At 38.9% G+C, this 14,607-nt stretch overlaps 1 long non-coding RNA gene across 5 annotated transcripts in view; it reads right to left on the bottom strand.

Annotated features, from left to right (window-relative positions):
- LOC113900070 overlaps nucleotides 1–14,607 on the bottom strand; it is a 41,494-nt gene that overhangs the window by 13,271 nt on the left and 13,616 nt on the right. For all 5 annotated transcript variants that reach the window (XR_003513062.1, XR_003513063.1, XR_003513064.1 and 2 more), the window contains exons 2-3: nucleotides 13,862–13,957; nucleotides 8,861–8,902 (exon numbers count right to left, since the gene is read on the bottom strand). This is a non-coding gene — a long non-coding RNA (uncharacterized LOC113900070). The remainder of the gene's footprint in view (nucleotides 1–8,860; nucleotides 8,903–13,861; nucleotides 13,958–14,607) is intronic.

Here is a 14,607-nt window from a genome sequence, read left to right as displayed (position 1 = left end):
AAGGGGCTTCCTTCATAGCTCAGTTGGTAAAGAATTCACCTGCAATGCAGGAGATCCCAGTTCGATTCCTGGATCAAGAAGATCTATTGGAGAAGGGATAGACTACCCACTCCAGTATTCTTGGGCTTCCCTGTGGCTCAGCTGATACAGATTCTGCCTGCAATGTGGAAGACTTGGGTTTGATCCCTGGGTTGGGAAGATCCCCTGGAGAAGGGAAAGGCCACCCACTCCAGTATTCTGGCCTGGAGAATTCCATGGACTGTATAGCCCATGGGGTCGTAAGGAGTTGGACATGACTGATTGACTTTCACTTTCATGTAGAAGAGTGATGGGAAACTAGAGGGAGTGGGAAATATTAGTAGAAAGTTTCCTGCTGCTGCCTCTGTCTAATGTCACATTGGTGGCCAGGGATTTTAAGTGATGCTTCACTTGTCAGAGTGGAAAACTTTAGCATAAGCATCCTCTCAGAAATCCTAGAACAATAGCATCTCTTTACTTGTTATTTTCTTGGGAAGTTCCAGAAGAGAGGATAGGAGAGAAGGCTGGTTTTGAAAAGGAAAAAGAAAGCCAGTCTTTTTAAAAAAAATTATTTTATTGAAGTATAGTTGTGTTCATTTCTGCTGTAGAGCAGCATGATTCAGTTAGACATAAATATACATTTTTATATTCTTTTCCATTATTGTTTATCACAGGCTATTGAATAGAATTCCCTGTGCTATACAGTAGGACCTTGTTGCTTATCCATTCTATATATAATAGTTTGCATCTGCTAATCCCCAAATTCCGATTCATCACTCTCCTGCACCTCATCCCCCTTGGCAACCATAGTTTGTTCTGTTTTTGTGAGTCTGTTTCTGTTTCAGATAGGTTCATCTGTGTCATATTTTAGATTCCACATATAAGTGTTATCATGTGGTATTTATCTTTCTGACTGACTTAGTGTGATCATCTCTAAGTCCGTCCAGGTTTTTACAGATAGCATTATTTCACTCTTTTTTTACAGTATTCCTTTGCATATATGTAATATCTTCTTTATCCATTCATCTGTCAGTGGGCAGTTAGGTTGTTTCCAGTTTTGGCTATTGTGAGTAGTGCTGCTATGAACATAGAGGGGCATGTGTTCTTTTGAATTACAGTTTTGTCCCAGATACGTGCTCAGGCATGCGACTGCTGGATGATATGGCAACTCCTTTTGAGGAACCTCATACTATTTTCCAGAGTAGAAAGCCCATCTTTACATCTATATCAGCACAGCAGGTATCAGCTGTAGTCTGTACCCTATAACCTCAGGGTCTCAGCAACCATGTACTTAATAATATTAAGGACTTGATGAGTTACAAAAGTTAAAGCCAGGTCTATAGTCAATGTGCATCCATCCTTTCCTGGAGATAAGACTGTTGGGAAAATATTTGTGCTTTGTTATCTCTAAATCTTGCAAGAAGCTTAATAGTGAAATAATGATAATACTAATAATACCAGCAGCTGACAATCATTGAGTGTTTACTAGAAATCAAGCAATATACACTTTATAATGAAGCACTTTATAACTATTATCTTACTTAAGCTTGATTACGATTGGGCTTCCCTGGTGGCTCAGATGGTAAAGAATCTGCTTGCAGTACAGGAGACCCAGGTTTGATCCTCTGGAGAAAGGAATGGTAACCCACTCCAGTATTCTTGCCCGGAAAACCCCATGGACTAGAGCCTGGTGGGCTCTAGTCCATGGGGTTGCAAAGAGTTGGACATGACTGAGCGACTTCCACATGATTCTACAATATTGTAATTAGTATCCCTACCCTATAGATAAGGAAATTGAGGCTTAAAGGTGACACAGCAGGTCACACAGCTGGTGGAGTGGGAAAGATGGTAGTTTCAAAAAGATATGTCCAAGTCCTAATGCCCAGTACTTGTGAATGTGACTTTATTTAGAAATAAGGTCTTTGTAGATGTAATTAAATCAAGGATCTTGACATGATTATCATCCTAGATTTAGTATATGTGCTAAGTCACTTCAGTTGTGTCCGGCTCTTTGCGATCCCATAGACTGTAGCCTGCCAAGCTCCTCTGTCCATGGGATTCTCCTGGCAAGAATAGTGGAATGGGTTGCCATGCCCTTCTTCAGGGGATCTTCCCGACCCAGGGATTGAGCCCGGGTCTTCTGCATTGCAGGCAGATTCTTTACCATCTGAGCTACTTAGGAAGCCCCCTTGATTTAGGGTGGACCCTGAATCCAACAACCATCCTCCTTATAGAAAAAAGGAGAAAGATATTTGTGTCTCACACAGAGGAGGCCATATGAAGATGGCAGCAGAGACTGGAGTGCTGCATCTACAAGACAAGAAACATCCAAGATTATTGGCCATCAGCAGAAGCTAAGAGGCACGAAATGGATTCGCCCTCAGAATCTCCTGAAGAAAGCACCTCTGGCAACACCTTGATCTTAGACTTCTGGCTTCTAGAGTTGTGAGAAAATAATTTGTTATATAAACCACCCCATTTGTGGTAATCTGTTACAGCAACCCTTGGAAACAAATACAGCTAGCAAGTGATGGAATCAACACTTAAAACCAAACACCAAAGCCCATATTTAGAGCCCTATTCTTTATACCTCTCCCATATTGAATGTAAATATCATTGTGGGTTTATAGTTATTTGAAAAAAGCAAATGGATGAATTTTTTGTTTTTCTTTCATCTCTTTGGAAAAATGTTAGTGAAAGAATACACGTGTGATAAGAATGGTTGTGCTGTTGGTGGACAGCTGTTGGGAAAAACTGTGAGCATGCTCCTATAACATTTCCCTTGCTGCTGCTAAGTTGCTTCAGTCATGTCCGACTCTGTGCGACCCCATAGACGGCAGCCCACCAGGCTTCCCCATCCCTGGGATTCTCCAGGCAAGAACACTGGAGTGGGTTGCCATTTCCTTCTCCAATGCATGAAAGTGAAAAGTCAAAGTGAAGTCGCTCAGTCGTGCTTGACTCTTAGCGACCCCACGCACTGCAGCCTACCAGGCTCCTCCGTCCATGGGATTTTTCCAGGCAAGAGTAGTGGAGTGGGGTGCCATAATAGCAAGTCATTGTAAGACCAGAGATGTAGTATTTTAGATTCTTTGATTGGACATACTGCTAAGATTCTCCTAAAGTGATAAGGGCATGTATTTAATGAATATATCTTCAAGTCTCCTAGCCCAGGTCACCCACTAAGTCAGTCTCAACACAGAAAAACTGTCGAGGAGCATCCCTCCTCAGTTCTTTTCTTTTCTTCAGTAGACATGATTATCTTTATTTATAAGCTTTTCATTTTAATTGTGCTTGTGGTTTACTCTGCAGAAATGTCAAGAAGTGAAGAAAGGTAAGGGTGAGTGAGCTTGGACAGGAAAGAGATATTACCCAGGACAAGAGGACAGATGTGAGGAAAAAGAATTACCAGGAAAATCACTGAAGGAAAAATACGTGACTCTGGCGGTGCACATTTGAATAAGTTAGTTGATTTGTACTTTTCTGCCATCATGGTTAAAAGAGTAGATATTAGAGGACATAGGGTAGAAGCGTGGATTGTTCTTTTTTTCAGTTCTCGTTAGGTTTTGGTTTTGTAAGAAGTCTTCTTTTCCAACCCCCTTTGTCAGCACAATCCAGTGGCTGCAAACGTCTAACAGAAAGGTCATTCCTGAAGTTGCTAACCTTTGAGGATGCCCAGTGAAGACTCTCCAGTCTCAGTATGCTAAAACCAATGGCTTTCTCAGTGTAGCATTATTGAAATGGCAGGACATTTGTACAGTTTTTTTCTCCCTAAACCATTTTGTCTCCTTCTTGTAAAGATTATTCCTTGTTGGATCTTCCTAGCATTGGAATTACTGTCCCTATCTTTTGGAGGAAGAATTGAGACACAGGGATGTTGAGTAGCTTGTCCTAGAACATGTGGTTCTCAAAGAACCCAAGGGTCTCGGGATATTTCATGATCTTCTCCTAAGTGGAGGATATTTGGGAGTTGAGTCTCTGCTTCACCACTCTGCAGGCCATTCCAGGCCAGTCTAAGTCTGGTGCTATTGCTGACAACTAGCCGTAGAAATGCTTTAAGACTTGGATGCAACAGTAGACTAAAAGCACAGGGAAGGAAAATGGATTAAACATCCATTTCATTCCAGGAGAGTTATATGTGTCTAGTTATAGAAAATGCCCTGGAGTTGCCAAGGTTGAGTTTTTTTTCTTTTTCCCTCCGTCTCCTCTGGGGCAGATTAAACTAGAGATTTTTTTTTTTTTTTTAATGCTGTTGACATCGTTAAATTCTAAACCTCCCTCTGCTCATACCAGGAACTTTCCAATAGCTAAATATGAGCAATTTAGACCTGGGTTCATAAGACAAAGTGAATCCACTAATATACAGTTGTCCATTTTCCCAGCTGTTAAAGTGCAGATTTCCAGGAACTAAATTAAAATTGACGATTGCCAGCAACTATTTCCAACCAACTGTGTCTTGGTGCTTGAATTTAAGGAGGATGTGGTTAAAGAACTGTAAGAATATTTTTAAAAGAGAAGTGTCTCTTGAGAAATATAGATAAAATACTTTATTCTATTATAATTACCTTACTCTTTGTCTTTATGATTTTAATATCATTTTCTTCAATTAAAAATTATCTTAAATCTGCGTAAAATTCTTTGGTGTATATGAACACAGAAAAGCCTAAGAGGAGAGAATATAAATTACTTGTAACCCCACCATTCAATGATAGCATTTTGAGGTATAGCCCTCTAGTGAGTTTTTGTATGTGTGTGCATATATGAAAGCACATGCTCGTGGGTGTGTATGATTTTACAAAATCAAATCCACTATTTTAAAATATGCTTTTTTACACTTAGCCATATATTATGAACATTTTTTTCCATACCTTTATTCTATGGCATCCTTTTAAGTGGCTTTATAATATTTACTTAATTCTTATTATTGATTTTTACTTTTGAAGTATAAATAATGTGATTAATATTTACTATATAAATCTTGAAAAATTTATGATTAACTTTCTTAGAGGACTTTATGAGTAAAGGAGTATACATGTATTGGGGCTCTGGATACATCTTGTCATGCCATCTTCCTAGAAAGTAGGAAACATTTGTACTTTTCTCCAGTAGTAGTTTGAAGCCCCCATTTTCCTGCACCTCAGTTATCCTATTTTGTTTCAGTCATTGCAGTTTGGTTAGCAAAAAAAAAAGTGTTTTCTTGTCTAAATTTATATCTACTCCTAGAAAGGATAAGAATTCATCTTGTTATCTAGTCTTTTTATTTTTTTTCTGAATTGTCTGTTAATTAGGTTGAACATATTTTTAGGTCTTTTGTTATTTCTGTTGCTGATTTTGAAGTGCTTTATAGTTAAAAAAAATCTTTTTTTTCTGTAATGAATTTTCTTTTACAATCTGTGTGTGTATGTGAATTTTCCATTTGCTTTTAATTTTTGTGGGTGGCATTGTTGACATTCAGTGGTTTGCTTTTTCTGCCAGATCTGTCACTGTTATTAACATATTTTATTGATTCTATATTTAAATATTTGAGAACTTCTGTGTCCCAAGATCTAAAAAATGTTCATATTTTCTACCAGATTTTTAAAACAGTGCTGTTGTTTAGTTCTTGAGTTTGTTTGGGATTTAACTTCATGTGTTATGAGGAAAGAAAACATTCTTGTTTACATCTAGCTAAGTATCTAAATAAGCCATTATTTCTCTAGTGATTTGCCATGATCCCTTTCATATACCATATTTTATATGAACTTGCCTTTGTTTCTGAACTTTAAATTCTGTTCACTTTATCTATTTATTGCAAGCTTTCCACCACTGTTTAAATTATTATTGTTTCATAATATGGTTTAATAACTTGAATGAATTCCCTCTTATTGTTTTCATCTTTATCTTATTATTTAAAACTCTTTTCTTGGATATTTTAAAAGATCATTCTTTCAGGAAAATTTTAGAATAATTGTAAAAAAAAAAAAAAAAAAAAGAATGTTCCATTGGTATTTTGACTGAAATTGCAATTACATTTAATGTGTTAACCTGGATGATTTGATACCTTTCCAGTATTTGCTCTTATTCAGACTTGCTCTTTATTTGGGAGTGTACATCCTCGACAGACATTTCCTGAGGTCATAGCAGATACTTCTAATTCTCCACAGGGTGTAGACATCAAATGTTCCAAATGTACCTCATAATTTGACCTAGAGGCTGCCTAAACATTAGCATTACCCTGTGGTCTGGCCAGTTAGCAAAGGCGAAGCACGCAGGCTAAGCTCACACTGCTTTTCTTTTAAGTAAGGAACTTGAATTTGATTAGGCAAGGAAGGAGGAGTAGCATGATCAGTGACAGGAGAGCAGGTGATTTTTTTGGCCCCTTCTTTAGTTGATGGAGAGATCAATTACCACAGAGTAGGAGGTGAATTTCCCAGTTTAGGAGAACTGTGCAAAGATTGCTTTTGTTGCTAAAACAATTATAAGAAAAATAATGTGCTTTGTCAGTAGGGAAGATGCATGTATCTGTGCACCTCAGGTTTGGTGTTCTGCTCTGATACTCTATTCTACACTCACCATTTGCTCTTGGGGTGATTACAGAGTAAGAACACAGGTAAGAACAACATCTCTCATGAACAAATTCCATGAAAAATTTTGTCTCAACTTTCACTTTGAGGAATACAAACAGATTAGCTGTTTATTTGAGGAAGGTTCTAGGAAAAAGTAAAACCCTACAGAAATGAGTGAGGAGGCGGGTGGCGGGTTGGGCCCTGTTCCTTTGTCCACTCTAGGTTTTATATAACCTTGCATTTTTGATGTTCATGATATGGCATAAAACACAAATATTGTCTTTAGTATGTTTAGCCTCTAGGTGCTGTTTTTTTTCTCTTTGGATTGGAATCTGCTTTTGTAAAGAGTTTATTTGGGGTCAAGAGTGTTCAATACTTGTAAGAGGAGTTGATCATGAGGGATACAGGCTGTAGGAAGGACACTTTTCTCTGTCATAGAGTCAGCGGGTGAGAATAAAATAAGCATCCTTGAATTGCTGTCCTTCTGGGTTAGAGTCCTGCTTTTGGCTTTCTGAGATGGATAGAGGAATTTTTGCTTGATTTCCCGAGTTATGAGCAACTCTCAAAAAGAGGACTTTGTATTTTTGATCTCTGCAATGTCTCCAGTACAGCATGAGGCAAAATAATGTCAGGAGACATGAAAAATGTGTTTCTCGAATGGCCAGTCCAGGTTTGATGCATGATACAGGGTGCTCGGGGCTGGTGCACTGGGATGACCCAGAGGGATGGTATGGGGAGGGATGTGGGAGGGGTGTTCAGGATGGGGAACACGTGTACACCCGTGGTAGATTCATGTTGATGTATGGCAAAACCAATACAATATTGTAAAGTAATTAGCCTCCAATTAAAATAAATAAATTTATATTAAAAAAAGAAATTTTACACCCCCCCCAAAAAAAAAAGAAAAGAAAAATGTGTTTCTTTGGAAAATTCTAGATGTGAAATCAAAGAACAAAACAAAAGAACACCTAGACTATTGGTTTAAACAAAAAGCCTTCTTGAACAAAGGATAATATGAATTTGGTTTCAACCAAGTCTTATTTCCATCTGTCCTATTTTATCTGGGATCCCCAGAAGTATTTATGTGTTTCTGCTGGAAAAAGGAAACAGATGTGAAATTAACTAAGTATAAGAAAAGGGAAGATGGATAGGTACAAAATAGAGGGACAAATAATATGCTGCAGAGAGTGCAGAAGTAGGAACAATTCATTCTTATTGTGGGGAATGAGGGAGAATTCTAGAAAGGAGATGGCATTTGAGTCAGACTTAAAGTATTTAAATTCTTTGAGAATTGGAGGAAGTGGGAACATTTTAAACTGAGGGAGTCACATAAACACCAGCCCAGAAGCATGAAAAAGCTTCCTGCTTGAGAATGTGCAGTTTCCAGAGGCATTGACTGCAGGGGGAATATCACAGGGAGTGCCCTTGTCAGACCTGACTTAAGAGCAAAATATGCTGATGTACAGCGAAGTAGCTTCTTAAGTGCAAAATCAGGTTCAGATTACTATCTGAGGATGACACCTTGGAGTCCCAGGACATCATAAGAAATAGGCATTGACTGAAAATGAACAGAAACCTGGGAGGGGAAAAACACTTCAATCAGTCTTTATGCTGTCATATAAATGGGTTTTTCAGACCACTTGGAATCTTAGAAGAGTCTTTTTATTTTATTCTGAATATAATTCACAGAGCTTTAAATGAAAAATAAAATTTCTTAGAATCTATTCCATATGGAAAGAAGCACCTTTTGGTGGTTAATAGTGACCATGACTTGTCACTGATGTGAATTTTCTGCACTGGGAATACCAAACCTTCTCTGCTGGTTAACATTTTACTTAAAGCAGGTTAAGCATAGACCCAGACTAGACAGAGTTGCTCTGGAGAACAGGTGAGTTGTAACAGCATCCCTTGCTTTATGGTTCTATAATAGAAGAACCAAGAGACATTTTACCAGCAAATGAAAAATCTACCTTATGGCATCCAGATGTCATTCTTATTTTACAAGGATCTGTATGTGAAAATTTTTGCCTTCTTTTTTTTTTTTTTGATATATTCATTATCTAGCTATTATCTTTGTGGAGGCACAACATCTTTCTTGAAGGTCTTCCAAAAATAGCAAATGAATTGGGGAAAAGAAGAGTTGAGAAGTGTTTTGTGTTAATCACTTAATTGTGTCAGCATTTAAGTACTGATGCATTCTGGGTCAGGGAGAAATATTGAATGCAGAAGTTAAGAAGCAAGATGGGAGAATACGGACAATGAGTGCTCACTTATGTGAGTGCAAAGAAGTGACTACTTACCTTCCCCAGGTGATGGTCAAAATCTGAGGAGCAGAAGTTCAGCTGAAAGGCAAATGAAAATGTGTTCATCTCCAAATTTCTCCAGAAATCAGTGGCTAAAAGAAAATCCTACTTCTCTCATGTAGTAAGGAATAGGTTAACTGAAGACACCATTTCTACTGGTGATCACTTCTGAAAGAGCTGAAAAAATCCAAATGTATTTGTCACAATAACAAAGCTGTTCCTAATGAAACTTCCCTGGTTGATTCAAAAGTAGTTTAAGCTGATGGTCTTGCATTGCTATAGAGCCGTTATTGGGAACATTACAACAGTTATACTTGAAAAATGAACACATACTTTTTGATGGAGATTCCCAAAGGAGGTTTAATTTTATTGACATAAGTCATAAGGACAACTTAGTTCAGTCGCTCAGTCATGTCCGACTCTTTGCTGCCCCATAAGCTACAGAACGGCAGGCTTCCCTGTCCACCACCAACTCCCAAGCCTACTTAAGCTCATGTCCATCTAGTTGGTGATGCCGTCCAACAATCTCACCCTCTGTCTCCCCTCTTGCTCCTGCCTTCATCTTTCCCAGCATCAGAGTCTTTCCTAATGAGTCAGTTCTTCACATTAGGTGGCCAAAGTACTGGAGTTTCAGCTTCAGCATCAGTCCTTCCAGTGAATATTCAGGGTTGATTTCCTTTACAATATACTGGTTGGATCTCCTTGCAGTCCAAGGGACTCTCAAGAGTCTTCTCCAACACCAAAGTTCAAAGCATCGATTCTTCGGTGCTCAGCTTTCTTTATAGTCCAACTATCACATCCATACATGACTACTGGAGAAACCATGACTTTGATTAAATGGACCGTTGTTGGCAAAGCAATGTATCTGCTTTTTAATATGCTGTCTAGAGTGGTCATAACTTTTCTTCCAAGGAGTAAACATCTTTTAACTTCATGGCTGCAATCACCATCTGCAGTGATTTTGGAGCCCCCAAAGATAAAGTCTGTCACTGTTTCCATTGTTTCCCTATCCATTTGCCATGAAATGATGGAATCAGATACCATGATTTTAGTTTTCTGAAAGTTGAGTTTTAACCCAACTTTTTCACTTTCCTCTTTCACTTTCATCACAAGGCTCTTTAGTTCTTCTTCACTTTCTGCCATAAGGGTGGTGTCTTCTGCATATCTGAGGTTATTGATATTTCTCCCAGCAATCTTGATTCCAGCTTGTGCTTCATCCGGCCCAGCATTTCACATGATGTACTCTACATGTAAGTTAAATAAGCAGGGTGACAATATATAGCCTTGATGTACTCCTTTCCCAATTTGGAACCAGTCTATTGTTCCATGTCCAGTTCTAACTCTTGCTTCTTGGACTTCATACAGATTTCTCAGGAGGCAGGTCAGGTGGTCTGGCATTCCTATCTCTTGAAGAATTTTCCACAGTTTGTTGTGATCCACATAGTCAAAGGCTTTAATGTAGTCAATAAAGCAGAGGTAGATGTTTTCCTGGAATTCTCTTGCTTTTTTGATGATCCAACGGATGTTGGCAACTTGATCTCTGGTTCCTCTGCCTTTTCTAAATACAGCTTGAACATCTGGAAGTTCATGGTTCATGGACTGTTGAATCCTGGCTTGGAGAATTTTGAGCATTACTTTGCTAGCATGTGAGATGAATGCGATTGGTGGTAGTTTGAACATTCTTTGGCATTGCCTTTCTTTGGGATTGGAATGAAAACACCTTTTCCAGTCCTGTGGCCATTGCTGAGTTTTTCAAATTTGCTGGCATATTGCGTGCAGCAATTTCATAGCATCATCTTTTAGGATTTGAAATAGCTCAACTGGAATTTCATCACCTTCACTAGCTTTGTTCGTAGTGATGCCTCCTAAGGCCCACTTGACTTCACATTCCAAGATGTCTGGCTCTAGGTGAGTGATCACACCATCAAGGTTATCTGGGTCATTAAGACCTTTTTTGTATAGTTCTTCTGTGTATTCTTGCTACCTCTTTTTAATATCTTCTGCTTCTGTTAGGTCCATACCATTTCTGTCCTTTATGAGCCCATCTTTGCATGAAATGTTCCCTTGGTATCTCTAATTTTCTTAAAGAGATCTCTAGTCTTTCCCATTCTATTGTTTTCCTCTATTTCTTTGCATTGATCACTGAGGAAGACTTTCTTATCTCTCCTTGCTATTCTTTGGAACTCTGCATTCAAATGGGTATATCTTTCCTTTTCTCCTTTGCCTTTCACATCTTTTTTTTTTTTTTTTCTCAGCTATTTGTAAGGCCTCCTCAGACAACCATTTTGCCTTTTTTCATTTCTTTTTCTTGGTGATGGTCTTGATCACTGCCTCCTGTACTGTCATGACCCTCTATCTGTAGTTCTTCAGACACTCTGTCTATCAGATCTAATCCCTTGCATTTATTTGTCACTTCTGCTGTTTAATCATAAGGGATGTGATTTAGGTCATACCTGAATGGTCTAGTGTTTTTCCCTACTTTCTTCAATTGAAGTCTGAATTTGGCAATAAGGAGTTCATTGTATGAGCCACAGTCAACTCCCAGTCTTTTTTTGCTGACTGCATAGAGCTTCTCCATTTTTGACTGCAAAGAATATTATCTGACTTCAGTATTGACCATCTCATGATATCCACGTGTAGAGTCATCTCTTGTGTTATTGGAAGAGGGTGTTTGCTATTAGCAATGTGTTCTCTTGGCAAAACTCAATTAGCCTTTGACCTGCTTCATTCTGTACTCCAAGGCCAAATTTGCCTGTTACTCCACGTATCTCTTGTACTTTTGCATTCCAGTTCCTATAATGAAAAGGACATCATTTTGGGGTGTTCGGTTTAGAAAGTCTTGTAGGTCTTCATAGAACCATTCAACTTTTGTTTCTTCAGCATTACTGGTTGGGGCGTAGACTTGGATTACTGTGATATTGAATGGTTTGCCCTGGAAATGAACAGAGGTCATTCTGTCATTTTTAAGATTGCATCCAAGTACTGCATTTCAGACTCTTTTGCTGACTATGATGACTGCTCCATTTCTTCTAAGGGATTCTTGCCCACAGTAGTAGATATAATGGTCATCTGAGTTAAATTCACCCATTCCAGTCCATTTTAGTTCACTGATTCCTAAAATGTTGACGTTCACTCTTGCCATCTCCTGTTTGACCACTTCCAATTTGCCTTGATTCATGGACCTGACATTCCAGGTTCCTGTGCAATATTGCTCTTTGCAGCATTGGACTTTACTCTATCACCAGTCACATCCACAGCTGGGTGTTGTTTTTGCTTTGGCTCTGTCTCTTCATTCTTTCTGAAGTTATTTCTCCACTCTTCTCCAGTAGCATATTATGCACCTATCAACCTGGGGAATTCATCTTTCAGTGTCCTATCTTTTTGCCTTTTCATATTGTTCGTGGGGTTCTCAAGGCAGGAATACTGAAGTGGTTTACCATTCCCTTCTCCAGTGGACCAAGTTTTGTCAGAACTCTCCACCTGACTCGTCTGTCTTGGGTGGCCCTACAGGGCATGGGTCAGAGTTTCATTGAGTTGTACAAGGCTGTGGTCCATGTGATCAGATTGGTTAGTTTTCTGTGATTGTGGTTTTCATTCCCTCTGCCCTCTGATGGAGAAGGATAAGAGGCTTATGGAAGTTTCCTGATGGGAAAGACTGACTGAGGGGAAAACTGGGTCTTGTTCTGATGGGCGGGGCCATGCTCAGAAAATCTTTAATCCAGTTCTGTTGATTGGCAGGGCTGTGTTCGGTCCCTGTTGTTTGACCTGGGGCCAAACTATGGTGGGAGTAATGAAGATAATGGTGACCTCCTTCAAAAGGTTGGACAAAATTCAAGGACAACTTGAATTTGGTAAATGCTAATCTATATCAAGTTTAAAATTTACCAAAGAATGAAAGAAAGTGAAGTTTCTCAGTCGTGTCCAACTCTGTGACACCATGGACTGTAGCCTATCAGTCTCCTCTGTCCATGGGATTTTCCAGGCAAGAATACTGGAGTGGGTTGCCATTTCCTTCTCCAACTCTCTCTCTCAATTTACTTGAATGAATGTCCATCATTGGTTAGTGCTTAAGAGAGGAAGTATTATCTTGTCAACTCAGAGATGAAAGAAATTTAAAATCCTTTTTCAAGTGTTTTGCAATAAACCTAAATTAAAAAAAAAAGTATTTGAATTCTTATTGATTCAGAGAATCAATCACAAAAATTCCTTATCTCTAAAAGAATCTGGTATTAAGTTTGTGTAGCACAGAGTACAAAATTTTGCTATCCATTTTTATTGATTGAATTTTATGTCAACTCTCTGGGCTCCATTTCATAGATAAGACTTGGGGAGATTAATAATGGAACCACAATTAGGTGGCTATTAAATGACAAGATGGACTCTGAAACAAATATTCTCACTGCAGATGCCATCCCTTTTCTGCTAAACCAGATGTTTTAACCTTGACCCTTCATTTCTTCAAAATTTTTCAGCAGAAATTTGCAAAATTTTAAAAAGCTTTCCAATAGAAGATCTTGAGGCAAGTTCATGGGCTCTGAGGGAGCCATCCTTTATTTCCTGTTTCAGCTGGGATTTTTGGTTCTAAATCTCCCCCTTCTCTGTTTTTACCTACTCTTCCTCTTCACCGTTTTTCATTTCCTCCATTGGCTTCATCATCATCATCATCGTCATATTTCATCATCAAACTCAGCTTGCAAACGAGGCAGAGGCTGTGATGACAAAATAGGAATAATTTTATGCTACCTCTCTCTCTATTTGTGCTGAAATTTATCTTGTTATTATTGACCAAAGGAGGGAAAAATATAATTCTTTCCTTTATTCCTTCTTTCTCTGTCTCTGTAAGACTCTTCTCTTTTATTTTATTGTTCACTTTACTCTTTACATCTTCCTCATTGTATTAGCTCTCCCCCAAGATCCTAACCACAGAAATTCCAAAGCAGCTGTTTTTTTGGACAGAAAAGCCATCTGTCTCCCTGCTTGGGCACCACCCTTACATACCAGGGATGGACAGGCTGTTCTCATCTCTCTGCCTCTGAATCTAGTTCACCACCTTCATAGGCTTCATTCCACAGGCCACACATCAGCTTGTGGCTTCTGTAATATGTAAGATATATTTGTTAAATTTCAGATCAGGAGCAGAAACCAGTATATTTTGCCCATGTGGGCATTACCAACCTCCCTCCCCCAAATCACTGTCAGCTGTATCAACAAAGAGAGCTTTAATTTGAAATCCAAACTCTGAGATCATAGTTTCTTAACTGCAGGAAGTCTTCCCCTAAAGTGAGCCATATCAAGTCTGAGATGCTCAGAGTGGCATGTGGGGATCTCTCTGGATAGAGAAATGCATTTCCCCCCAGACGTGGGATTTCCCTTCTGGTCTATTCTAAGTATCAGAAAGCCTCCATATAAAAGATAATTTTGTTTAGGCAGTGGAAATTCATCTTTCAGAAAATCACAGATATGCTATAAACAGCAGCAACAAGAACAGCGGTAAAAGATGCTTTAGTTTAATTTTGGCCATGTAGTCATTGGTCCCTCTTAGGGAGAGGTTCAGAATCTCTGTGGCTATAGGAAAGAGCTGGTGATGCTCTGCTCAGAACCCCCTTCAACAATGAGGGACTCATTCTTCCAGCAGCTGGAAGGGTGGCAGCTGAATCATTGATTCTCCTATAGGAATTGCCCTTGGCCATCAATGCTACCATGCTCAAGGCCACGAACCTTCCCCAGGGACAGCCTGCACCTAA

Source organism: Bos indicus x Bos taurus, chromosome 10 (assembly GCF_003369695.1).
Source record: "Bos indicus x Bos taurus breed Angus x Brahman F1 hybrid chromosome 10, Bos_hybrid_MaternalHap_v2.0, whole genome shotgun sequence".
Lineage (NCBI taxonomy): Eukaryota > Metazoa > Chordata > Mammalia > Artiodactyla > Bovidae > Bos > Bos indicus x Bos taurus.
The sequence above is the reverse complement of the archived record's forward strand: the minus strand, read 5'-3'. Positions and strand labels throughout refer to the sequence as shown.